Genomic DNA, 27,878 nt, shown 5'->3' on the forward strand with positions numbered 1-27,878 from the left:
GAGAACATGCATGTGTCTACAGGTGTGGTGCAACGTAACAATTTGTTAGGCAATGTCCTTTATTTGGGTAGTGGCAGGGGCAGGCTTGCTGGGGCAGGGTTTTGTTTGACCTGGGATCTCGTGACCGTGGGGTGGGATGTGGGCGAATGTCCAAAGTTGTTATAGTATGTGGTTGGGGAAGGGTCAGGGGCAGTGTCGCAATTATTTCTTGCTGCAGCTGCTGCTGTGTTGTCCTTTGTTATTGTTGTTGCTGTGTTGGCCCTGTCGTCAACGCAAGGGCGGGTTTGGTCTTTGTAGGGCTTGACGTCATGTAAGTGGTTCCACACTTTCTTATCACGGAGCTTTACAGCCCGAGGAGCTACTTCTTCCACCTGGTGGGGCCATGTGAACCCTGGGCTGTTCCACCGGCGGTTGAAGTTGCGGAGGAGAACGTGGTCTCCTTCTGCAATAGTCCAGTTAGCTTGTTGTCCTTGCTCCTCGTTTGTTTCTTCTTGTCCAGTGGTTTTCGACCCGCGCCGCGTGCGCTCGAGCTGTTGAGAGATAAAGGCGACACTAGTAATCAAAGAAGACACATATTGATACATTTCATCGCCAAAAACATTTGCAGAGCTGTCATAGTCGGTCAAAGCCCTTGATGGTGGCGTTAGTGGAAGGCGCATCTGACGTCCAGTCACCACCTCGTGGGGTGTGAGGTGGTGATCTGATCCTGGCCTATTCCTTAACTCAAATAGAGCCAAGGGGAGGCAGTACAACCAGCTTTTCTTAGTTGTCTGTTGGATCTTTCCAATTTCTTCTTTCAGGAGGCCGTTTAGGCGTTCACAAACACAGTTAGCCTGCGGGTGATATGCGCATGCAAACTTGTATTTGATGCCAAGTAGTGCAGTTATGTGTTCAAACATTTCGTTTGCAAAGTGTGGGCCATTGTCTGACTGCAGCACTTTGCAAACTCCCCACCTCGTGAAAACTTCCCTCACTAGAAATCTTGCTGCTCTGAAGGCGTCTGCATGAGAGCAGGGCCCAGCCTCTATCCACCTTGAAAATGGGCATACCACTACATGTATCTGTATCCTTGACATACGTTGATCATGTCAACGTAGTCAATGTGCAGGTGCAGGAAGGGTCCTTCTGGGCGGGGTATAGTACCTTTTATCACTTGCAGTGTGTGACCGGCTGCAAACTGTTGACATGTTAGGCATTTGCTGATAAAGTTTGCAACATGTGAATTTAACTCAGGACAGAACCAGGCCTCCTTTATTCGTGCTGCAATCACTTCCTTTCCTGTGTGTGTTGGATTGTGTAGCTGATCCAGGGCTGTTTTCAATAGGGCTAGGGGCATTACTACCTTGCCTGTATTTTTCTGACCCCATAATACATCTGTGGGGGACATTGTGCACCCTCTTTTGGCCCAGAGCTCCTTTTCCGCCATGGGTGCTGCTGCCTGTAATTCCAGTATCTGTGTTTCAGGGATGTGAGTGTTTCCCTCCTTCATTAGTATCTGTTTTGCTCCCACCCTCCCTTTATCTTCTTTTTTTTCTGGGAGGGTCCACATCTCACCAAAGTATGCAGCATGTTTGGCATGTGCGTCTGCTGTTTCATTTCCTTTTGAGATAGGGTCATCCCTGTTAGTGTGTGCTTGACACTTCACCAGGGCTATTTCTCTAGGGTCATTATTTACTTCAATCAGTTCAGCAAGTAGTAGGGCATGTTGTACTGGGGTACCATCAGCTCTTCTGAACCCCCTTCTTTGCCATTTTATTAATCCTGAGTGTACCGTTGATGTGACATATGCACTGTCTGAATATATTGTTACTCTTTTATCATAGCTCTCTTTTAGTGCCAAAATCAGGGCCACTAGCTCTGCCGCTTGGGCTGAGTAATGTTGTGGCAGCTGTACACATTTTACTGGTACATACATCCAATCATCTGTCAGCCTAACCACTGCTGCTCCTGTCCTTCTTACCCCATCACTCCGGTCAATTGTTGAGGACCCATCAAAGTACATTATCCCCCCACCCCTCCAGGGCATTTTCTTCAACCTTTCTTGTGCTGGAGTAAATTTCGATGGCCTGTGTGCAATCATGAGCGTAGTCACCATCTTCAACTACCTCTGCTATAAACCTCGCTGGGTTTACATTACTGCACCTTACAATTGTTAATTCTGGTCTTGATAAAATTATTTCATAGCCTGATGCTCTCTGTGTGGTCAATGTTGATTTGGGCTTGTTCAATATTGCAAAGAGGGTATGTTCCACAAATAGTGTGGTGGGGCACCCCATTGTTATTGATGATTATTTTTCCACCGCAAAGGCTGCGGCGGCCAAACTCTGTTCGCAAGGGAAGTGGCCTAACATTACAGGATCCAGGTGTCCGCTGTAAAATGCTACAGGCTTGCGTCCCATGCTTGTTTTTTGTGTCAGTACTGCCTTCATTACTGCTGAGTCGCAATGTGAGAAGATAAAAAATTGGTGGTCATAGTTTGGAGTGGCCAGCACTGGTGCTGTTGAGATGGCGTGTTTTAATTTGTTAAATGCTTCTTCCATTTCTCTTGTCCACCCCAACCTTTTGTCCCCCTTCTGTGCTTCTCTGAGGGCCTCGAGCAGGGGTCCTTTGTATTAGCTGCAGTCAAAAACCCACGCCCTGCTGTAGTTGCATAGGCCCAGAAACTGCTGCAGTTCTCTCACTGTCTGTGGTTGTGGTGTGTTTGTTATCGCTTGTGCCCTTCATGGTGCAATGTTCCTTCCATTCTGTGAGATGAGCTGACCAATGTAGAGTACCTGTTCTTGGCAGTACTGTAGCTTTTCCTTGTCTACCTTGTACCCCTTCTCAGCTAACACTGTGAGCATCTTAATTGAGTCCTTCCTACACCTTTCTTCTGTGGTGCTGCAAATGATGATGTCATCTACGTATTGCAGCACCGTGCACTCCATCGCAATGTTTCCCAAATCCATTTGTATCACTCTGTTGAATATGGATGGTGACTCACAGTACCCTTGGGGCAACCTTGTGTGTTTCCATTTTGTGTTGCGGTATGTGAAGCTTGTCAGGTCCTGTGAGTCTGGGTGCAGAGGTATCGAGAAAAAAGCATTTTTGAGGTCAATCACGGTAAACCGTGATGCCTCTGCTGGTATCCCACATAGTATGGTAGCTGGGTTAGCTGCTATGGGGTACTCTGCCTCTACAATGTGGTTCAAGGGCCTTAGGTCCTGGATAAAATGCCAAGACCCTCCTTTCGCTTTGCATACAGGGTACACAGCAGTGTTGCAAGGAGATTCTGATGGTACTAGTATACCATTGTTTATTAGGGCGGTTATTGTTTCATATATGCCCTCATCTGCCTCTTTTGATAGTGGGTATTGTTTCACTCTTGGTAGCATTGCTCCTTGTTTCAATTTTATTTTTACGCCACCGATTCTCTTGATGCAGCCAACGTCATATGGACTAGTGGTCCACAGTGATGTTGGTACAGCTGGCATGTCTTCCTCGTAAAATGGCACTGGTGTAGGAGCAGGTGCCTCTAGTGCCATTGCCATTTTCTGTGCCACCTGCTTGTATGTTACCTTCAACCAAATGTTAATGCTCAGCCCAAACACCATCTCTCCCTCTCCATTGTTGTCTGAGAAGAGCTCCTCATCAGACACCTGGGTAAGCCTGCATCCCTCTGCCAGTGCTATTACAGCTCTCCCTTCCCTGTCTTCGGCATGTACTGCGATGTAGTCTGCACTTTCACTTTCTGGTGTCTCTGGTCTGAATAAGTATGCTGATGGCCTCCTCCAAATGTTGCCCTCAATTCCAGGCAACCATGCAATTGCCATGTCTGTCCCATATTGGAAGATCTCTGCATCTACATGCTCAGCCCGGGCCACTGTTTGGCCACAGTAAGCCTGTAGTATTTGTCGTGCTGTGAGCATGTTAATTCCTGGTGTAGAGCAAATTATGCCCTTCTCTGTGAAGGAGATGGTCATATTCAATCTGCTCATTATGTCCCTCCCAAGTATGTTTACTGGTGACGGCTTTGAGTACAGAAGTGGGAGAGGCATGTCGTGATCTCCTATAGATAAGGAGATGTTATCATTGAAGTGAAACAACCCTCAAGCCCCAGAGAATCTTTGAGTGTGCATGGCTTCGCCTGACATTTTAAATTTACCCTCCCTTATGCAGGACCTAGTGGCCTCAGTGTTAACTATGAAGAACATTTTTTTGTCACCTATTGCTACCTGTATGCGTGGTTCCTCCGCAGCATTAGGTGTTACTGATGGGATGGGACACATCTGTGGGCTGTCCTATTGTGGATATAGTGACTGACCACTTCCTGTGTAAGGGTTGTGACCCAATATTGTCACCTTCCCCAGCTGTGTCTGCTGTAGCGGTTCATCAGTTGTTGATACTGCATCGTCCTGTATTTGTGTAAGCTGCTGTACCGGTTGTACTTGATGTTGTTGCGTTGCTATCGCCTGTTGCTGCGATGGTGTGTATGTTTGTACCTGCTGCTGTGGTTGTTGCAGTGGCGCTTGTTGTTGTGGTAGGCATTGTTGTATTCCTTGTTGTTGTTGGTAAGCTTGTTGTTCTTCCATAGGCCCTTGCTGCCCTTGTTCCCCCCAGGCTGTTTGGTTGGGCCTCATCCTGCAAGTACGTGACATGTGTCCCACCATCCCGCAAACACAACATATTGGTGGTTCTCTGGCTTGCCATGGGAAACTCCCCGTGTTGTCCTGGTACCCTTGCTGTCCGTTTGGGTAGCAGCCCCAGAACCCTCCCCCTTGCTGTTGTGCAGGTTGGCCATAGCCCCTTTCTCTTATCATGCCGCCCCTCCCCCTGTAGTTGTTATACTATCTATTTCCCATTGGCATATATCCTCCTCCTGCGTGTGCCGTATATGCTGGGGGCGGAGGCATCTGCTGTGTTATAATTTGGGCTGGCTGCTATAATTGTGCTACCTGTTGTGTTGTCTTGTGCAACCGTTACTTGTGTGGGGTTTGGTGTTGCTACCATGGGCATTGTTATTAGTGCTCCTTCCATGGCATATTTAGATAGATTTTTCTGCACCAATTTTGTCTCCTCTGCCTTTCTATCTTCCTCCTTTTGTTTCATCTTTTCCTGCCACATCCTGCAGTGGTGTACTATAGTTAGTTGTATTTTCGGCCAGGCCTTAGCTTCAATCCCCACTATTTTCTTCAGCTGTCTTTGTACTTGCTCCGGGAGCCCTTGTACTAATATATGGTAGAAAATTGCTAGTGTTTTATCCCACTGCTCCCGAGTTTCCAGGCGCCACTTCTCCTGAATCTCCTGGATGTAATCAATAGGATCTTCATTCTCACGCATCTTGCGTGACGTTATAGCTCCTATGTCTGACGTGTATGGGTACTGGACCCTTAGAGCGTGCCACAGCGCATATCTGCAGTTGGCAAATGGCGCTCCATCATGTGATGTGTCAGTTATAGTGACCCCTGGGAAGCCCGCCCTTTTCCAAATACCATCTGCAGCATCCCCAATATTGATATTAGGACTCCCTTCACGTCCCCCACCGCTAATTTTTACCCCGCATTGTGTTTTTCCATCTCACTTAGCCACTTTCCTGCTCCTCCACTTAGTGATGGGAGTCTGTATTTAATATTCTCTTTATCGGCATGCTTCCAGGGGACATATTGTGGTCTGGCCCCTCCCCTTTCCAGAAGTGGCATTAAATTGTACCCCCTCATTTCCCGTGCCCATGGGGTTAGGTCGGTGTATTCATCCTCCTCCTCTGTGTCGGGTAATTCTTCAATCATATCAATATTACAGTTAATTGCTCTATCATCCCCTTCATTCTTCCTCCCTCTCCTTTTACCCTCTTCTCTCACTGTGGGCATGCTTGCCTGTTCTTCCTGTCTGCGTCCTGGGAAGTCCCTAAATCTGTCGACATATGGGGTTTGCGCAAGGGTTGTGTCAGTGGGCGTGGTGCTAGAGGTCGTGTTGTTAGAGGGCGTGGAGTTTGTACTGGTGTCGGTGTTAAAGGTTGTGACGTTCTCCTTGCTACCTCCGCTACCTGCTCTTCACCTTTCTTATCTTCTTCCCTCCTTCTGCACGACCATGGTGACTCGCAGTTGGTGCGTGTAATGTACAGTTTGTTTAAACTTTCCCCATTGCCATCTCCTCCATGTTTTCCTAAACATTCTTCTTCCTCGCTGCAAAATCCATCAGCAAAAGACAATCCCCACTCTGTGCATTTTCCACCCACTGTCACCGTCCTTAAATCTATTAAGTCCGCTTCCTTGTGCTCTCCTCCTTTAACAGCTGCCCCTTGTGTTGACGTTGTAGCCACCTCCAAATCCTGGCGTGTGTATGTTCTTACTCCGTGATCCACCCTCCTATCTCCACTCTCCTCATCCTTTTTCCCTAATATTGCACCACCTATTTCCGCTCTCTTTCTTTTTAGTTCTTCCAAGACCTCCGCACTTACCTTCTCTAATATCCTCTCTTCCTCTTCCTTCCTTTCCCATTTGGCCCTTTCCCTCTTTAATATGCTCTCTATTACTTTAACTTCTTCATATTTCTGGGCGCTTTCAGGTAGTATTTTCTTTTTCCACAGTTCCATTTCTCTTTCTTTCTCTTCCTCCCTCTGTTTCATTTCTCATTGCTCCGCTTGTGACACCCTCTCTGCTACTGCCTTCATCCGCTCTGCTTCCTTCTTCCTCGCTTCCATTCGTTCCTTCATCCTCTCCTGCTCGTCCCTATTCTCCTTTCTCTCCTTCTTCCTTCCTCATGTTTCTTGCTCGAACTGTCTGATCAGTGCACTTCGTGCGTCTCTTAATTCAGCCGACATTTCCTCCAGCATTTCTTCCTCTACCTGTGACAGTTGACCTTCTCTTGTCTTACTCACCTTGGTCCCTGTCTGTGTGATACCCATTTCATCCTTTGCCATCCTCCTCACTGCGTCCTCTTCTTCCCCTGTTAGTGTCCCTCTGAGCTTTAGGAGCACTGTGCTGCTACCCATTCATCTGGTCCTATGGTTGCGATGTGTTCCCCACTTTTCTTCCCTCCCTTCGTGCCTGCCTGTGTGGAGTTTAAGTCTATCGTGCTCGTCAACTCCTCTCCCCTCTTGTAGCTATCTGTAGGGGCATATGGTGGAGGGCTGTATGTGGGGTTTGAGTACCCCTCAGCGGCTGTCAGTTGTTGTCTGGCGGCTTCTCTTAATTCCATTACTGGGTGCAATCCTCCTTCTTCCTTTTTCACTACCTTCGCCAGAGGCATATCTTCTGCCCCTTCCATTTTCACCTTCTCTTCTGATACTGTACCCGATCCTTCTTTCTCCTTCTTGCTCTCTTCTGTGCATAGTGCATTGCTGCTCGCCGTGCCCATGCCCCCTCTGTTCTCATTCTCCTCTTTGCCTCCCTTCGTTTCTTTGCTCCCTTTCTCCTCTGCTGCACCTTCCATAGTAAACATCCTCATTGCCCCTGGCCTGGCTCCCTGAAACATCTTCCATAAGTTAAACATCTCTATATGGTGAGCTAATTTCTTTCCCTTGTACGTGTTGTGTATGTATGTCAATAGCGAGTGTTGGGTGTATGAGTCAAAGCTACCGTTAGGCGGCCATGGTGTCAGTATTTTGTTGTCAGTTCCTTGTGTCCAGTCTATACTGTACTTGATAATTTTCTCCTTGTATGGTGATAGTGACGTGCAAATGTGTTGGAGGGGTGTAGTTAAAGCGTTTCCCCTCACTCCAGACCCCGACCCGTAGTATGTGGCCGTGTTACAGTTTTGTTTTTCCCAATTTCAACCTTCTTTACCTGGCCCCGTAAACTGGGGACTTCCGACCGTCCGCTGAAAAGTAATACAATTGCAAATATACAGTTCTTTTTCCTTTATTATTTGTCCCCCTTGATGTCACCAGTATGGCCCCCTACGGCCGTGGCGCACGAAGCCCCCTGCGGCTGCGTGCCCTGTGTGGCATGCTTTTACAGCCGCACCACCTTTCCTTCTTCTTCAAACCTCTCCCTCCCCTGTTCCAACCCCCTTGCTGAGCGTGACAGGAGTTCTCCGTGCGCAGCCACCTCTCCCCTTTTTGCCCCTCCCTTATCGAGAGTTGCCAGCGTTCTCCGTGCGTGGCCTCCCTCACCTCTTCTATCCCACCCTTCCCCACTTCCTATCCCCCGGCCACCCCTTGATCAACCTGAGATGGTCGCAGTGTCCTATACAAGCCCTGCGGGTGATGTCACCACCTTCTGCAAACTATTACCGGTAAGAAACCTTTATAATATGAAAAGAGCGCGCAATATGTTTTAACCCTTTTGTCCCCCGTAAACCCCACAGCTGTCCTCCCGCTTCAACCGGAGCAAGGTAACCCACAATAAACTCTTACAATTGGACCACACATGCTGCGTCGCCTCGCGTGTGATACGCCCCCTCTCTCGGGGAGCTTAACCAGCCAATCGTTTTCCGCACTTGGGAACAAACTAGCTACCTTCTGCGGGGAAACTTCATCTACCTAACGAGCTTCAACACTCAATTAGTAGGGAGCCTCATCTACTCATTGATCTATAACGCCAATTCATAGGAAAGCCACACCTCTTCCCTACAGGTGCCCACGATCTGAACAAATCAGTGCCTTCTGACAACCACACGTGGTACCTTTCGGCTCCACACAATTCGCTCCGTGACGCGGTAGAAGACGGCCCTCGTGCCTGTCCAGCCACCGTTCACTCGTCTATCGTCACTTATTTATCAAATCTTTTGCAGCACACTGTAAACACCTCCCACCTCCCTTTTCGCAATTCCTCCCCCCTCCTGCACATCATTATGTTGCTTGTTGGGTGTGTCACACTCACCAAGCCCTCTTGAGGTGGGGCCGCCCGACTGCGTGCACCCCTCCAAAGCAGCTTGCCACCTCCCCTCGTCTGGACCACACCTGGACACTCGCCAACCGTGGGTGGGATACTTCTCAAGTCAGCTCCCGAGGGCCAATATCTGGTTTGCGCTGTCCGGTCTTCTCGCAGTTCCGCAATGGTCCTGTAGTTCTCAAAAGGGGGCAACGGCAGAGGGGGCCGCGCTGCCAGGTCTCCCCGTTGTAAGAGGCCTTGGAATGGTGCTTTCAGGGTAATAGACCTCAAACATATCTCAGCAGTGCCTCCAACTTGTCGGGGTGATCTCCCGGGAGCCAGCAGAGCCCACTGCAGACCTCCGGGGCTGGGGAGACCCCAACTCTTCCCGTGTCTCAAAAGGAGTATGAGACACACACAAGGAGCAAGGTAACTACTGCTGTTTATTAGAGTAACGGCAGGGATACACTCAGACCGTATGCATCCGGAGAGGCTCTCGTCGTTAGTGGTGCTTGCAGGCCCTTTTTACAGCAGTATGACGAGCTACTTGCATCACCTGGGAAAATCATCACAAAACCTATCGCCACTTCGGGTTGGTTCCCCGAGTGGTAGGGTTAGTATGGATACCCTATGGGAAGAAATGTTAGTGGATGAGGACGGGTCAGGTGGTACACTTGGCTGTCCCTAACAGTTGTTACATTGGAATTGTTACAAGGGGACCTTTGGTGATTGGCTAAGAGTAATAGCGTCAGTGATGAGCCCCCCTGTATTTGATTGGTTCTCCCGCGAGCCCCCAAACCTGGGACCATCGTCGTTCCCAGCTCGCGGTGCACCTGACATTAGCAACAATGTGCAACTATGTGTTTGTGCGGACAATGGCCAGGTCTGCTTATAGGCTGCTGAGCAGGTCTTTCCCATCGCTGTAGGTGTCCAACTTGTTGCTTTGTTGTTGCAGATTGTGTCCCAGACGTGGGACCCTGGCAGTTCTCTGTCTTATACGCTTGGCACGTTGTCAGTTCGGCTTAGTCACTGTGGGGAGACCGTAGCTAGAGTAGAATTATGAGCATTAGATTTTGTATTTTGTCTCTGAGGGCTTGGCACCTGTAGGTATAGCCTTGGCGCTGGGTGCGCGGCATGCGGGTTGCAACATCGTGGCCTTGGCTGTGTGCTCTTGTTGGGGCTCGCTCTGCATGGTCAGCACTTGCATTTCGTTCTGGGAGGATTTTCGTTTGCGAGGCTCCTGCCTGGGGACTCTTGCTTGCGGCCTACTTGGGCCTAGTTCGTGGGTGGCGGTACATAATCCATACTATGGGGGTCGCAGGGTGACAGAGTGTCATACGCAGCATTAGATATACATGGTGGCATCTTCATAGCGATAGGTAGCAAGAAAGCTACGGCAAGCATATACACAAGCTCTTCAGGCGTCTTGCCTTTCTGCGGTGCTGTAGAAGGCCTATGTGAAAAATAACAATGATGCATGTCCATGGGTATGTCAGACCGCTACGTCATAGCACTGAGTATATTCTTTGTGTTGGTTGGTGTATGAGTGACCAGTGTGGCACGTGTGTTCTTGTCTGTTGGCTATGTCGTCATGGCATCTCTAATGATGTGAATACTTGCGGCTGTTGTTCTAGTCGAGCTGATCCATGTCGCAGGCGTCGGCTTGACCCGGGCGTGCTAGTGGGCATACTCTTCGTATATGCATGTTTTTGAAGCAGGATACTTTGTCATCTAGTAAATAAACCAACTCCTCTCGTGGGGGGTGCCTGGGGCGTGATCCCCTAGGCCATGGTCTGGATGAGATTGGCGGGTGGGTGTTATCCCATTCTCCCACTTCAGCAGGTACTCTCTGCTTTTTGTCAGAGTGTTACCAGTATTGAAGGTCGCTTTGCAGTTAAGATAATAAAACATAGGCAAAAAAGTATAGCACTGCAGAATGGATTCAATCCATCTCCAATGGCTGCTCCCTTTCTGGGCTTCTATTTATAGACCCTTGTTTTATGTTTGTTGTTATTTTGAAGATCGCCCAACCAGTTTAAAACCATTAATGCACATTTCAAACAAACAGGGTGATTTAATTAAGGCAATTGTAGGTCATATGTTTTCCAATTTTTAAAAAAAGGCACTTGTGGAGCAGTTTCAAACCCAGCTCATGAGGCTGTTCCCATTTTTCAAAGGGGGTGTCCAATCCTCCACACTATCGGTGCTCTGGCCATGAAGCTCAGACAAGTGTATATAAGGTGAAAGATAGCATGGTGCTGTGGATTGCATTCACTCTGTGCACTGCAATAGAGTCTGAAAGGTCTAGAGTCATACCTTGCAAGGGGCTACCCACCTTCAATACATTGCAGGGAAGGAGGTTAGCACACGACTGCATATCAACGGAAGCCCCTGTCAATATTACAATAGCACACGGGAATGCCATCACTGCAAGGCCAACTGCCACGGACACAACACATTGTAAAGATTGATCGTGCATGACATGGTGTCCAGCCTCATGAAAAACACATCATCTAGCACTGGCAGAGCAGTTCATACTCGGCTGTAGGAGGACTTTGTCCTCAGGATCAATTTTGAATTCAGGAAACATATTTACACAAGTACATTTTTACATTGCCCACTCTGGAAAGTAGAGGAGTGGTGGCGGGGTTCAAACTCAGTCCTCGAAGAAGTTGATTGTTTGAGCCTCTAAACTTCCAATGCGGTGGGTAGAAAGAGTGTAAAAGCCCATATAAACGTAGAGGTAGAACGGCCAGTCCCTATGCACAACGTAATGCATTCATTGCCTGCACTGTGGCAGAGTACATAATACAACATGCTGGGTATGGCTACACCTTGCACATGGGCAGTGTGGTTTGCATTATGAACCACACTATGGGGAGCATGGAAAGGTGCAATCAGTTTTCTTGTAGGCATGCCAGCAATGAGGGGAAAGTAAATCATTGTGTGGGGAGGGGTGGCTCACAAATATGCAAACTAAAATGTTGCCGTAAAGGGCACACTGATTGTTTCTGGGATTCCAGGTGGGGATGACAAGTACCATAGCGCAATCTCCGCCATTATGACAGCCTTTCAGGGAATGGTACTGGTAGAAGGCTGAGGGAGGAGAAGGTTAGTTTGAAGAGAGGAAGTGATAAGTGTGAATCCTGATGCTTTCACGGGCACAGGGTGGAAGTACTATTCTTAAGTGTGTGATTGTTTTGGGGTGTTCTTTGGTTATGATAACTTGGGTACCTATTTACCCAGAGGTGAGAGAACGCTTCATTTGGTACCGTTGCAGCTCGGGAAGCTTCATGTGCATGTGTGGTAGGGGATAAACATGTCTCAGAGTGGCGCAGAAAGAGCGCCCTGTTAGGGTTTGTGAGGCAGAGAGGGGGCTAGCGAGCATTTGATGCAAGGGTTTATGGGGATCTGTGGAAGTGCTTAGAGGTCAGGAGGGGAAAAGGTAAGAAGGGTATTGGAGCTGTGGTGGGTGGTACTGGGGGAGCCCTCGGCTGACAATATTTATTGGTCCTGACTGACGTTGGTTTTGTTATTATGATCTTTGAGGCAGTGGTAGTTTGCGTGTCTTCTAAATTTCTTGTCCATACGTAGCGAGTGCTTGTGGAAAGATTTTGATGTTCCTTGTCTTTGGTGGATTGTCAAGACCAATCCAGTAGGGTTTGACCGATGGATATGTGTAAAAGAGAAGAGCATTTCAAAAGCTATCTTCAGTGTTCAGGGTGCTTGAGTGAGAGCCACCCAATTGCAATGGTCTCTGTTTTTGGTGCTCCTGAACCCGTCTTGCCGTTGGGCTCGACTGGCTGTGTTCATGCCTAATTTCAGCTATGGCGGATGTTTGCGTGAGACTTAAGCATTTGTAGTCGCACAGGATTGTTAGTCCAGCCACCTTGCTGTATAAATGTGCAGTGACAGGTGCATATCGGAGGAATTTCTCTGTGCTGGATTCTGGGCACTGGCTGTTGAAGGCATGGTGTGTGATCCACAAGCTTTTCAGCAGATTCTGCACTTGACTGGAAGCCAGTGGAGTGTCCGGCATGCAGGCATGATCTCTTCCCATCGTTCAGCCATAGAAAGAGTCTTGCGGCTGAGATTTCCAATCTGTGTAGAGAGTTTTGCAGGAAAGATGTAAGGCTTAGATAAAGGCAGTTGGCATAATCCAATTTTGAGAGAAATAAGATAATAACTACCATGGTTCTGTGCAGGAATTATAGGTATGGTGTGATGGTATGGATGGATCATAGTTGAATAAGCAATGTATTACTATAGATGTAACATGGGGCTTAATGGTGAGGGAGTATTGAATGAGGAATCCTTTTTTGACTGTCTAGGTTGGCTTGGGGCATGCTCCCACTTCTTATGAGGAAGAGATGTTGGTGGAATGGGTTGTTTTAAAGCTGCATATCAAGTCTGGTTTTGGTTGAGTTGAGTTTTAGTTGATTGCTCATCCTCCATGCATCATTCCTTGAAAGGCCACTTCTGCGTTCTGTTTGATATTTAGTGGAGTCTTGTGATTCATCCACTTAGAAAACTCCATCATTGGACCTTTAGCTTTCTCTCTGTCTCAGTGTCACGGGATATTTTTTCGCAGGGTTTTTTACCGTGATTTTTTAACAAAAAAACCCACCAAATTATTTTAAAATAATTTTTGGGAGGTTCACCTCCAAACCCCATTCCCTTTAATTTTTTATAAATTCCCAAACACCCACACCCCATATATATAATATTTTAACACCCCCTAAAAAATGGGATGGGTTTTTTCGTTAGAAAATTCATGGTAAAAAAAAACCTGCGAAAAAACATCCCACGATCAAAGGACGTTGTACCGCTTCCCAAAACCGTCGGTCACCATGTGGTCTAAATACAAACATTTCAATGGTATGTGTCTTAACTTTCAAGGCTTCTCCTTCTGGAATAACCTTTCTGTCCATTTAAAACCAGGACCTGCCTCAGTGAAATTCTCCCGAAAACATAAGACCCTTTAGTGCAATCGAAAAATATTTTCCCTCTCTGTGGCCATCACATTTTGTATCAAATAGCCTATCTCTTTGTTAACATCATTCTTCAGATGCCTCCTGTTGTTCCCCGAGTCTGTGCACGTTCCAGGAAAACCAGAAACTACAAACATCTGCACCAATAAGGCACCCCCAAAATAACCTCAGCCTCCTCCCTTCATTATCATTGCCAGCGCTTTGAATAGCAGGTGGAAAGGAGAGGAAGCCTTCAGAAGCATTTTGGGTGGCTTGATGACTAATGCATCCAGCCGCCAAGCCTGGCGATCATGATGCCTTTAACAGTACCCAGGAACCATTGCAATGTCTGGTAAGCAAAAACGTTCATGACTGGTACCCCAAACCTCTAAAATAACTGATGAAATGCATTCATAGAGAGTCTTCGTCCCAGCGATGTTGGAAAGACTCTAAACAGCTACTAACCACAATACCCCCTGAATGTGCACATCTGTCAGTAGCTTTGGCTACTAGTTCTGCTGGTGATTTTGCTGTAGATTCACCTTGACGACTGTTTTTGTCACGATTTTGCTGATGAAGTTTATCCATGTAATGTCCCTGGAGGATAGCTCACCGGCAACGTGCTCGCCTTGGAAACAAGAAGACACAAAGCAACACAGGTTTGATTCCTGGGTCCGCGCTTAGAAACCTCTGGGTATTAAGCACGTTGTAAATACGCAACTAAGACATATTCCTGTAACAGCGCCTCGATGCCCCTAGACTGTGTGAGCGCTTTAAAAATGCAAATAAATAAATGAAATAATGTGAAACGAGCCCCATTGGAACAGAGATAAAAGTAAAGGCGCTGCAGCAATATGTTGCACGACATGAATGTTGGTACAAAGAAAAAATGCTTAGCCTCAAAGATTGTCGCACACGAGTGTTTTGAACTGCCAATGAGGGATGCACGTGGGTCTGGGCAGCCTTCGAATCACACATTGCTGGAAAGCAGCAGCACGCAAAGGGTATGGGGGTTTTGGGGCTACGGATGGTGTTAGTCATTGGGAGTGTCAAAGAAATCATAATGTGTGTTTAGTTAGGGACAGGGGTGGACTGGGAACCAAAAGAGGCCCTGGAAATAATCTTCAAAGTGGACCCTTTTTACACATTCTCAGCAACTCAAACCCGTTTCCTATGGGAACATTTGCAAATAAAACACAAAAGAGGCCCACGGTTCGGAGGCCTACCAGGACATCTCCAGAGTTCCCCATAGGCCTGCCCACCCCCGGCTAGCAAAGTAGAAATGGGTGAAGAGAGATGGTGCGGAAGTGGAGCGGTAAAGGGGGCCAGTATGGAAAACCTGAAAAAGAAAGAGTACGAAAGGAGCAGACAGCGAGGCGCCTTTCCCTGCAAATGCGTACACAAAAGGAATCTGTTTGTCAGAGACAGCATTCGGTCAGCAGCATGGATGGCCGCTAGGCAAGGCTTCGCCAAAAGACAAAACACTGTACATCACTATTGTCCGCCTGATAAAGGAAGAGGATCTATTGAAGGCCTCACAAACCACAGCCAGCTCTCTTCCGCTGCATGGCCACTAACTCTCTTTGGATGTTCCTTTGGCTGACTTTTAGCACAATGTTGCTCACCAGCCAAGGTATTAGTATTTATTTTGGGAGCCAAGTCTTGAACAGAAACACAGAGTATCAAAAAAATCGCTTTGGAAGTCTTGAGACAGGCTAGGTGCCTTAGAAATAAAGACATGTGCACGCAAAGGATAGTGGGTAAATGGCCCAATGCTTTGTTTTGGATTTGGATTGATTTATACGGCGCACCTGGCAAACCTACTCGCATTTGGCCGCAGATAGAGCATCAAATAGTCATCAAGAGAACAGGAGAACTTAAATAAAGAACGGACAACCACCAGAATGCAGACAAGTCGAAGATTCCCAGTGTCACAACTGGGTTCTTTTAAATTGGTGGGTGTGAAAGCACTTTTAAGACACACTCATTTAGTAGTAGTCTGTTCCATATTTTGGGTCCGTAGACTGAAAATCTCCAGTCACCCCTGACACACAAGAAAACGATGAACTTCTCAGTAGCATGGTGATGGGGATAGAGCAGTATATACACCTTGAATAAATATAGAGCCGGACATATACTTGAACATTAGGGAAGAGGTGATAAGGTAGGCAAAAGTAAGTGCAGTGGGGGTAGGTAAGGGGATACTGCATTGGGATTATGTTGTGTGGGGGTAAGGGGGTTTCTTCAAGGTGCATCAGAAGACTGAATGCTGATTTCAAAGGTGAATGTTGGTGTTGCTTTTAATGTCAAGAGTTCCAGCAGAGGGGCAAGGAGGGAGAAGGCGTGACAGTGAGAGAGGATGCTCAATGGGGGCAAAGGACAGACAGCTTAATGGTGTTTCAGATGCCAGACCATAGGGTTTGAGGCAGAGAGCAGCGGAGGATAGATGCATGGCTTGACACAGCCAATCCCATAAATAGACTTGAAGATGAGAAGAACTTTGTAGAGGTATTGGCTGTACATGAAAAGAAAGCCAGTGGTGAGCAGAGGTGTGAGGGTAAAGGGGGCGGAGATTAATTTTTCAAGGGGAGAAGGTAATAGGGTAGTAGACTCAGGAGGAGATTTGAGCAGAAGTCAATGCGGCTGAAGAGCAGGTGGATAAAGGAGTTTTGGCATAGTGTTGGGTGAGGAGGAACTACATCTTGCAGATGTTGAAAATATAGATCATGATGGCTCTCTCTGTGGAGGTGATACACTGTTGGGGCTTAAAATTGCTGTTGAAGAGGACTCTAATTGTGCGTGCCTTGAGGAAGGGTGTAGGGAAATATGGGGGAAGATAAATAAGGAATGGGACAAGGAGCGGGATGTTTGATCCTTTGACTTTGGTTGAAAGAGGGTTGAATGTGAAAAAGTGAACACCAATACAGTGGCAGATGCCAGAGAGGCCGTTAGTGATTCCCTGGGAGAGATCAGGGGTGAAAGAAGAAGGAAAGGAGAACATTTGGGTTATCATCTGTAAAGAAGAGGAAAACCTGAAGGAGTAAACAGGTTTGGCAAGGGATGGTCAAAGAGGAAGGTGGCAGTGCAGGTGAGAGCCGTGTCCTTAGGTGAAAGGTTGGAGAGGGTTGTCAGAAGAGACGTAATTGTTTCAAACACAGTGAAAGGGTCCAGGAAAAGGAGGATGGAAGGAGGTGGAATGACAGCAGTGGAATCCGTAATTAAGAGGTTCACCTTAGTGTCAAGATAGTTAGTTATCCTGTTGAGACCACATGCTCGAGGATATTTGAATAGTGGGGCAGATGAGAGCCAGGCCTTTAGTTGTTAGGGCAGTTTGTCTGCAGAGGGCTTCTTGTGTGCATATATAGTAACATGGCTAGCTTGAAGCATGAGGGTACACAAGGGATTGGTAGCTTTTAGGAGTGGAGCCTTTTCCGAAGATGAGGTTTGAGAAACAAATCAAAGGCTAGCATGGGTAGTGGAGACTAAAGGGTAGGAAAAAGAGGAGAGAAGGGGAATGGCACAACTGTATATAGGGTGTCAAAGAACTTAGATATTTTGGAGGAAAGGTAGAGGGTAAAGTAATTGACTGAGAGCTGGTAGTAGATAGTGTGGCCTGAAGCATGGAGGGCGGTTGGCAGGGGTGAGAGTTGGGAGACGAAATATGGAGTGTGAAGTAGTTAGGTTTAGCAGTGTCTAAGGTAGAAGTGGGCTTGAGTAGGACTTTTTGAATGTGTTATGTATAGGAGTGCAAGATGTATACCATTGGTGAGTTGCAATTGCATGGTAGTTGGAAGCAGAGCGGTTTGGGGGTGATCTAAACTTTGGGGAGTTGAGGGGAGTGTGGGAAGGTGCATGGAGGGTCTTGATTTTGAAAGGGAAGCTCAGAACTAAGTTGAAGTCATTAATGCTCCCTCAGTAAATGAGGCAAAGGGATAGAGGCATATCGGCAGGAACGGACCCGAACAAGGTGAGTTAATGGACTCAGATTTGAACTTCCTTCTAGAAATAGGAGTGATAGGAGGGAAGGTAACTGCTGGAGGGGCTGCGTCATTTCAGTGGATATGGGAGTGGTCAGATTGGAAGGGGTCAATAGTGTCATGCAAGAAATTACCACTGACTTTTCTGGTGGATTGGTGAACAAATTTTATTAGTAAAAGCAAGCAACCAGACTAAAACAAACCACCAACAGTACAAGACTTCGGCACAAGTGATAACCCCCATCTCTCCATGCACCATTCCCTTATACCCAAAGGAACACATACATATCAATGTAAGAGGAGGTCCAAACAGGGCAAGGAATCATACTGAAACGATGTTACAAGCATGGACAAAGCCCCTCCATCCAAGTCTATGATACCAGCTCCATTCTTACATGTAGGATGGTGTTATCAGGAAGGACAGTGTAAAGTCATACATTTAGTGGAGCTTAATATACTCCTTAGTGATTCACACACAGTATGAGGCAGGCAAGCACATTTACAGTATGACGACTGTCTTATACTAAAGCCACTTTTCCTAATGAAGCGGGAGCCTAAAACACGCTTACATATGCCAAAAGGAAAACACCTTGGAGGCAAGAGAGGTGAAGGCGAGCTTGGGTACAAGCTAGGCAAAGAGTCTTAGTTACAAGGACATGCGCAGTAAAGCCTAAAGCCTCCCCTCACACAGTTGTTTAAACATGGCAGTTTGCAGTATTTACTTATTATAATGCATCAGTGTGCTAGGGGAGTACCTAACATTTTCAATTCCAGAAGTGAGGTGCAATAGGTTGATGAAGGAAGAAAGGAAGATAAGGTCAATAGAGTGCCCTTGGACGAGAGTCGGAACGATGAGGAAGAAGGCCAGGAAGTGGCTGGAAAGGAGAGAGTAAATCTGACACTGCTGCGAGTAGGAATGAGTGGGACATTAAAGTTCCCAATGAGGACAAAAACAGTTCGATGAGTAGGAAGCTCAGTCAAAAATCAAGATCAGGGAAGAAAGAATTGAGAGGGCAAGGTGGATGATAGATAAGGAAGATAGTGAGGGGATGAGGGAGAAGCAGTGAGTAGTAGTACACTCAAAAGGACAGAGGAGAGAATACAGAAGAGGGAAAGGAAAGAGGGGTTGGCCCGATTCATCATAAAGAAAGCTTTCCCCTTGTCTTGGTCATTCAGTAGGAGTGGATTAAGGGGGGTCCATGGGTAGAAGAGCTGTGGAATCTGTGTGTAGAAGAGTTGTGGTATAAGTGTCATGGGTGATTTTTCAATTTTCAGTGTGACCATGACTGAGATAAGTGGATTGTGATAGTCAAAGTGGTCCAAAAGAGAAGAGGTTTTTTTGAAATCATATTGGGCATTCCAAAGTTTGAGATTAAGAGTAGTGTGTGGGGATGAGATGGAACAGTAAGTAGCGCAAAGGAGGCCTTAAGAGGGACAGGTTAGGCTGGAGCAGGATTGGCAACTTGGTCATTTCTTATGGGTAATGCGTAGAATGGGAATGGGATAGGTGGTGTCGGTGGGGAGTAGGAGGGGGATTGAGAAAGGGGTACCTGAAGGCATTCTGATGGTGGTAGAGAAAGGGTATTGATCAGCAGTAAGGGTAGCTGAGAAAGCATGGCCCCCATGTGAAGATGGGAGGGAAGTAGGTGATTTAAAGTAGTTAGGCAGGCAGCAAACCAACATAAAGAAATTCAACCAATTAGATTGGTAGCAACCGACAGAAAAACTGTGGTTAGGGCGGGAGCGATTTACAGAAAACATTCAAGCAAATAGGCTAATAGAACCCAACAGACAAAATACAAATTACTGGGAATATAGTGATCGATCCCACTCATGGTGTGGTAGGTGATGCTTTGGGTAACTGGGTTCAAGAGCGACTTAGTGATGATTGGGGAGTGGTGTTGGCTCTGTCAGTAATTCGTGACCAGTCATTGGTACAGCTCCCTCGCGGCTTTAGGAGAGCTCCGGCCGCATCAGAAAGCAATGGGGCGTCTCGGAATCACTGAGGCTCTATTCCTCCACAGCTGTTTACTGTGGTAACAAAGAAGTACCAACTACCCGCACCAGCTTGCAGTACTCCAGCAAACCCGTACCTCGCCACTCGACTGGGAATACTCCCATTAATATTCCCCACTAAGATTCTCACCCCTTGAGGTTACTCTTCTTACTGCACCAGGGACAACTAATACCCCTCTGCAGATGCATCCACTATGTGACAGTTGAACTAATTCTGCATGTGGATGCCTGGATTCGAATGTAAGATAGGATCCCGCCCCGTCGCAACGAGGTCTAGCGGCTCCTACCCACAGAGATTTCCAAACCGGAGGCCCAGACGAAGGCGTTCCATTATCCAGCCGAAACGCCCCAAGGCCTAGGACTTTTCGTGCCCCACTGACCTTTACAACTTGATAGGGGGCCCCTCCCCCTGGCGTAGACCGATGGTTTTGGTCCTCTGTTTTTGCAATTTAATTGATACCCTGTTTTGTTTCTTCCGTCCCTCTAAGTACAGCTGGGTTTCTTGAGCACCTGGCCTTATTTGTGGACCAACAAATTGAGTTCCCTCTTTTGAACTTTTTCTTTCCCCTGTTTTTTGTGCATTATTTACAAGCATCGTTTTTGATAAACCAATTTGGACCGATGGTTTTAGTCCTCTGCTTTTTGCAATTCAATTGATACCCTGATTTGTCTCTTCCGTCCCTCTAAGTACAGCTGGGCTACTTGAGCACCTGGCCCTATTAGTGGACCAACTAATTGAGTTCCACTCTTTCAACATTCTCCCTTGTTTTTTGTGTATTATTTACTGGCATCGTTTTGGACAAACCAATTTGGCTAAATTCACCCTAACCAGTGATATTTTACCCGTTGGATATCCAACTTCAAGCAGGGTTATTAGTCAACCTTTGTTACAACATGGGGACCAAACGATTGGCCATCATATTCACTCTAATTGTGTTACAGAATAACTGAACTATTTGTTGATACAACTGCAAAAACCTTGTTTTCTACCGTTCACTGTGCACAAATATGTTTTTCTGCACCACTAGAAGATACTAACCCACTCACTGAGTGATTACTGAACAGCGAGAGTATCCATTGTGAAATTGTTTTCCCAACAAATTGTATGTATGTCTTATTTTTCTGTTCAATAAATAGGCAGCTATGGTTCATGATGTTTTTGGTTAACATGAAAGAATCAATCAATTGAATTTAATTATAATTAAGAATGAGGGATTTGTGCCTTCTTCTGTCACATTTGTTGACTTGATAATGCATGTAAAGGATATTTGGCTTACTACTTGAAGCACCACCCTGAAGTCCTCATAATAGAATCATGCAGACACCCCGACATTAGGGAGGTGTCTTGAAGTTTATCTGTGGTTGGAGCCCTTTTTGTTCTCCATTGTACTACAGCCCTTTTTCCTTCCACAGAAGGGGCTATCCGTTTTCTTAAAAAGGGTCTGTCAGTAAGGGCAGGTTAGATGTTGGTGTGACTGTGGGCAAGAGATGGTGACCTAGGCCCATGGTGGTGGAAAAAGGGCCAACAAGTTCATGCCTGTTTCCCATTCTGTCTTTCGCTGCATATGTTTAGCATGAAGGACACTTAATCGTCTTTCTTTTGAGGGAAGCAAGCTCATGTGGTGAATATCTAACGGCTGAGGGGCAGAGGCGTAAAGGCAGGTCTATCTTTCTAAAACACATAGCCACCCCCTGACTTATTTTTCATTCAGTAGACCGGGATTGGATGAGGAGGGAGACAAGCACCAAGGTAAAGACTGGTGTGGAAGTTGTTTGGAGGCTCATCTCCCCACTGTAGTTGTACTCTTGTGATATGTGGTCGGAGTATCATAGTGCAAAAAAATGCAATATATATATATATATATATATATATATATATAGTGTCTGGCGTCGCAGCTCAGCCCTTCTGTACCTTCAGAGTCATGGTGTGAACAACTAATGACTGAAGGCAGAGGAGTGCAGGCTGGCCGACCACTCTTATAAATGGCCACTGGTTGACTTTGTTCATATGCATATCTATGTCTGGGATTTATAAAGCACAAACCTAGTTCAGCATCAAAGGAGAGCTGAACATAGTGGACATACCAAAGAGATTACAAGTAAGGGTACATCGGTAGCAGAAGAGCTGGGAGAGGGTGAACATAAGGGAGGAATTAGAGTTAATTGTAGCGACCAGCTTTATGGGTGCAGTGGAGTGGATGAGGAGGGAGGGAACCCAGCACCGAGGTGAAGGATGGCGTGAAGAAGTCATCCGGGGCGGGTTCATCTTACCTATGGCATCTGTAATTAGGATCTTGTACCTTTACAGATCCGCCAATAGACCATTCTCAAAAAGGTTTGGGCTTCACCACCATCACAGAACCCCTCAGGTCTCGCTTGTTACCAATGTTGAAGCAATTGATTCACCAAATGCTTCAAGTGAAAACAAGCCCATAGTACAAACATCCGGTGTCTTCATGTGCTGTTGCATCCTTAGGCACTATCCTGATGTCGCCTTATGAAGTGTGTTGTGATCTGTTTCTATATTTCTGTCCATGTTTCGGGGCCAACGCCCAGGTCTACTTCTATTGCTGTATATATGCCGATGAAGTCCAATATTTGTAGGAGTTGTAGTTGTAAAAGATAGTGAGCTAAAGAATCTGGGTAAGGATCTCGTAACCAGGACTGATGTCTGGCAGAGGGACTTCCCTTGTTAATTTGCAGACTTGTAGTTGAGACATCTTTTGGTTGATTAGGAAACCTAGCTTCTCCATCCCTAGCAACATCCTGTGAGTATTCCTTGCTGCCATCTCCAAACTCGGTACCTGGCTAATAGCTGTCATCCAGATATGGATGCAGATGATCACTTTCTAGATGTAGGAACCACAACATTGGGGTCACCACTTATGTGAATACTCTTGCTGTTGTCTACCGCCCGAATGGCGAGATAACATATTGATGTTAGCTCCCTTGTATGGTGCACCCGCAGGTACATCTGGTCACCTTCCAGATTTGATACATGGTTGCATACATGTTGCATGTCTAGTGGCCTCATGAACAGGCCATATAATAATAAAGGAAATATGGCTTGCAGTGTTTTCATCGTGAAGTGCATTACAGGGTTCAATTCATTCAACTTCTCAAATTTCAGTAGCATCCAAATGTCCCCTGATATTTTATGGTATCAAGAACACATGATAGTAAAACCCTCTTCCTTTTTCAAGAGACCTGGACTGAAACAAAAGTCTTCTTTCTATTGCATCAGCTTGTCTGTTATACTCTGTAAACACTACCAGTGACGGTGATCCCGCAGAGCTGGTACCTGCCCACCTCATTGCAGCCATTTCACCACATTTCGTGAAATTACCATTCTGCCACATTATTTTCGCACCATTTTTGTAGGGAGACGGCATACGGGATTACAAATGTATGGTTTTTATGGAGAGTGTTGGAGGTGGGGTGAAGAGTAACAGAGAGGTGCTTGGGGCATGCCTCATAACACAATGCTGCAAAAAATGTGACAGAACGGGACCATGACCATGAGCCAGACCCTCTGAGCCAGCATCACATAACCCTTCTTCACCATCCATGAAGCCCATTTGTCTCTTATCATACTTCTCCCGACCTGAGAAAATGCTTCACACATCCTTCTGCTGGAAGAGGCTTTCTGTACTTCATTGACCGGCCTACTGAACCTTTTGTAATGTAACAGTGCCTGCTAGGAGGTTTGAGATTTCCGACCACTAAAATCTGTTTGGGAATGCACTCTTGGGAAGCCCCTTGATTTCTTGCGGAACCTGGTTGGTTATATCCTAGCGAATGGTTTATGCCTCTGTGTCTTCTACCCCTGTAATGACAAAGAATGCCATTGTATCCAGCTTTTGGCCAAACAACCTGATTCCCAAAATGGCATATGAAGAAGAATGTTTTGCTGACTCAGATCCGCTTACCATTCTCGATCATCGATATTGCTGTCAACTGAGAGATTACGGATACTGTCAAAGCTGCTTCTGTGATCAGTAATTGAGCTTGCTGCTTCATCTGCAGCAAAGCCTCACTCACTCACCTTTCCTCCATTTTCTTCAACATCTATTGGGGGTCCTTTATGTTGAACTGTGTTCTATATACCTGATATACCCTTGTGCACCAGGAAAGGTTTGAAACTGTTTATAGCTTCTTTGATGCTGCATCCACTCAGCAGCAGAGGGCACTTTTAATTCTGGGGGCAGATCCTGAAGGGCCACCAGCACTCTAAGTGATAGAAGGTCCAATGAATATGTTCAGTTGTAAGGAACAAATATGTTGCTGAATTCCCCACAGGAACATTTTCCAAAAAGTGGGTTACAATGGTGCATTTTACAGCACAATGTTTGAGAGAAACGTGATACGAAGCCATGCATTATGCAATCAGTTCTTGGTCCTCTAGGCTAACTCCTAAAATAATAAAACAGATGTCAGGTGACCAACAGTACAGAGGAGAATTTTACAGCCTTTTTACACTGTAAACTACGTCCATGAAACTGTCTCCACATTAAATGATGGCATAGCCACCATCAATTATTTTCATGAAGACATGCCCAAAATATATGCTATCATTGTCACTCTAAATCGCTGTCATGATGTTGCACCAACAGTATATCCCAACATTGGCACTGTAGCTCACTTTTATAAAGCTGTGTCCACAAAGTATTACAGCATTGCTACTGTAAATCCCTCCCATGATGTTAAGCCCACACTATAGGCCAGCCTTAACTGAACCCACAATACATCCTGCCATTCACATTGTAAATTACTTTCATGAAGATGTAGAACCATATGGGGCAAGTGCTGGTCTTGGATGCAAAACCATGCACAGCAACAGAGGTTTGAATCCCGGATCCACGCTTAGAAACCGAACTCAGGTATTAAGCGTGTTATAAAAATCCAATTAAATAAATCAAATAAATATGTGCCAGCACTGCTAATAACCTACCTCATACTGTGCCGGCATTGCCAATGTTAACCACTTTACTGATGATGTGCCCATAATACTGTCCCATTGTAAATTACTGTCATGGAACTGTGATGATCATATGTGCCCAGAGCGCCACTGTAAATAATGTACATGATGCAACACCCACAATATATGCCAGTATTTATACTGTGATTCCATGTTATGATATTGTGCCCACAATACATGCAGCATTGTCACTTTCATGATACTAGTGTGGCTCCCCTTCCCAAACAATATACATCCACCCATAGCACTTGAACACACATTCACTCAGTCAGACACAAAAACACAGAAAAATATGCAAACATGGATGCCATGCAAACAAAGCTTTAAACGCATGTGTGTGATTTTCTGCTTCAGGCTTGAAGTTCTCTCAAACACAGCAATGCACATGGGCTGCAGGATTCACCATCCCTGCCTTTTGGAAGTGAAAGGAAGAAAATGTGGGACTCGTGCCTCGAAACACTTGTGTGTAGGCGCGTTATAAATGCTATAACTGCCATATCATATGGGCAAAGAATCTCAGCTTCAGTTCATAGCAATGGCAACCTATGGACTGCAGTTAGTGGCACCAATTTGCTGCCACACATTGCACACAACTCAGCTGCTTACACCTGCCTGCATATTTTTTTATGAAAGACCAAGTACCTGCCCAGCCAGTGGCAGAAGGGACCATGACATGGAGGAAGGGGGGCAGCGAACAAATAATCTCCATTACCCCTAATCTGGATCTGCTACTGTCCACCCAGAGATCCACCACCTCATTACGAGTACGCAGGTCCAGGTAAAACGGCAGAGGTGCGCATCTCGCAAGATCAAGCTGCTGAGCTTAGTGAGCTGCCAGCAGAGGAGCTTGTCAGCTGCGGAGGCTCATGAGTGATTGACAGGTGTCCAAAGGTGGGTGCTGCCAGGGGTGGACTGGGAACCAAAAGAGGTCCTGGAAATAATGTTCAAAGTAGCCCCATTGTAAGCAAGCCCAACCCTTTTCCTATGGAAAATTTGGAAATACCACACAAAAGAGGCCCAGGATGCAAAGGCCTACCGGGAAATCTCCACAGTTCCCTATAGGCCAGTCCACCCCTGGGTGCTGCTTGCCCCTGTGGTGACTGAGGTGGAGCAAGTCGCCATCCAGCTGGGACCCCTGCCACTATGACTCTGTCCTATACAGTGGTCATTGGCGATTGTGGCATAGATGGAGATTAGGTCGCCATTAGACTGTGCCACTATGTTGCTTTCAATGTTTCGTTGCAGGTCTAGTTCTTTTCCAACATGGCTGCCACCAGGAGGATCTTAGCCGCAGCCCTCCCGGTGGTCGGCGTGTTGCAACCGCTGAATCTTTGGACTTTCTTTGCGGTTTTCCATTCTGTTCCGGCACTCGGAACTCTATCCCTCCTCTCTCTCTCCCTTTGGGCTCTCACCGCCCTCTCTCTGCTTCTCCACTCGCCTTGCTCATTGCATCTTTCTCTCTTTCCTCTGAAGCAGCTTCTATTCCCACCTTTCTTTCAGCTCTCTCCCTTTCTCTGGCTCGCCGGTCTCTGCTGCTTCTGGCTTCCATCAGTCTCTACTTATTTTTTACCTTTGCAGTATTCTTCTCGGTCGCTCCTCTCATTCTTCTCTTCTTTTTCTGCTTTCCCTTACCTGTTCAGTAGCTGCGGCTCCTCCACTTCTCTCTGTACTGGAACGCGGAATTCCCTCAGTTTATGTGAATCCTAATCGAGACGCCTCTTATTCGCAGCATATCCGACTCTTGCTGCTGTTCTTGGGAGACATTGGACTTCTCCAGCACAATACGACAGAACGGGGTTTTTTGATGCCTTCAAAGCTTTTTCCCCCATTATCTCCCTCTTCGGGAAAGGAGTCACAAGACTGTTGTTTACTAACAGAAATTGTGGGGTTTGCACACTACTTTGATTCCTACATGTGGACTGCTCCTCTCACTTGCTTTATGGCAACAGCTTCTCTACCCCTAAACATTCCATGGGCGGCTGGGGTATGGCTCATCTTTGCATGTGAAGCCTGGCGCATATGCGGTTTATGACTTGGCCCCATGTATACATCCCTGCTGACCCATTATGCTCAGCACATTTAGCCCACATTCAGGCCCAGATTTTCCAAAGAGCAAGTAGGCAAACAAGGGTCAAAGCCAACAGTTTTGGCTTGCGTGTACGTATTAGGCACTTGTCGGGCACTGTTAGATGCTCAGGTACTCGCACCATTAATGTCCAGTTAATACCACTACGCCTGTGCCTGGTTAGTGTCTTTCCCTGCCTTTGCAAAAGCCCAAACTGTTGGCGTGACCAATGCTTGTTTCACGTATCAATGCCCCAGGTCTAGGACAATCTGTCCCTGTTTTACCTAACTTTCGACCTGTTCCTTTTTGTGCCTTTCCTTGTGTCTGGGGCACGGAGGGCTAGATGGCAGAGAACTCCGGCTTTTCCTTTTGGATGAGGAACGCAGTTGCCTTCTTTTGCATACCTGCCCAATTTGCATGCCCATTTGCCCCTGTCGAGTGCCTCTCCCTTGCCGGTATGTATGTTTCTTTAACTTAAAATAGTTTTAGTTTGTGTTGTAAAATAGACCATTTCGATCCAATGTCTTTGGGGAAGAAGTACCCTTAAAGGTTTCGGGAGGATAGCTCAGTGGCAACGTGTCCGCCTTGGAAGCAAAACGACTCGAAGCACCACATGTTCTATCCCGGAATCCGCCCCATTAAGAAAAAAAAAAAACTATTAAGAAACAAACATAAAAAATTCCTGTAACAGCGCCTCGATGCCCGCCGCGGGCTGTGTGAGCGCTTTGAAAATGCAAATAAATAAATAAACCCACTTACATTTTACAGGCTTGTTCCCTTTGCTCGGTCGCGCCTACTGAAATTACATGTATGCCAGTGCAATTCATTATCCGCCACTTTTCTGAATGCATACATTTACTTTTCTAGAGGCACCCCGGCCTCACGAGGTTCCAAGGCAGTCACTGGCATAACGTTCGCCATGCACAGTCTTTTGTTTGTATCGCCTGGGATCTTTGATGCACCTGCACGTACAGCTGCAGGCACGCCTCTCGCTCCTATTGTTTCTGCTGAACAAAAAAACCGGACAGTAGCCTAAGGGCGAGCACGCTTATTGGTCATGAAATATGGGACAACCGCAGC

General features: G+C 46.5%; 1 protein-coding gene and 1 long non-coding RNA gene across 3 annotated transcripts in view; one reads left to right on the plus strand and one right to left on the minus strand.

Annotated features, from left to right (window-relative positions):
- Nucleotides 1-27,878, plus strand: part of ADGRV1 (adhesion G protein-coupled receptor V1) — a 2,479,945-nt gene that overhangs the window by 2,215,756 nt on the left and 236,311 nt on the right. The gene's annotated exons all lie outside the window — the stretch shown is intronic.
- LOC138511750 (uncharacterized) lies at nt 26-27,837 on the minus strand. The gene is made up of 2 exons (XR_011280673.1): nt 27,558-27,837; nt 26-530 (listed from the first exon to the last, which is right to left on the minus strand). It is a non-coding gene; the product is annotated as an uncharacterized lncRNA (long non-coding RNA).

Source organism: Ambystoma mexicanum, chromosome 6p (assembly GCF_040938575.1).
Source record: "Ambystoma mexicanum isolate Mex_15411 chromosome 6p, UKY_AmexF1_1, whole genome shotgun sequence".
NCBI classification, from domain to species: domain Eukaryota; kingdom Metazoa; phylum Chordata; class Amphibia; order Caudata; family Ambystomatidae; genus Ambystoma; species Ambystoma mexicanum.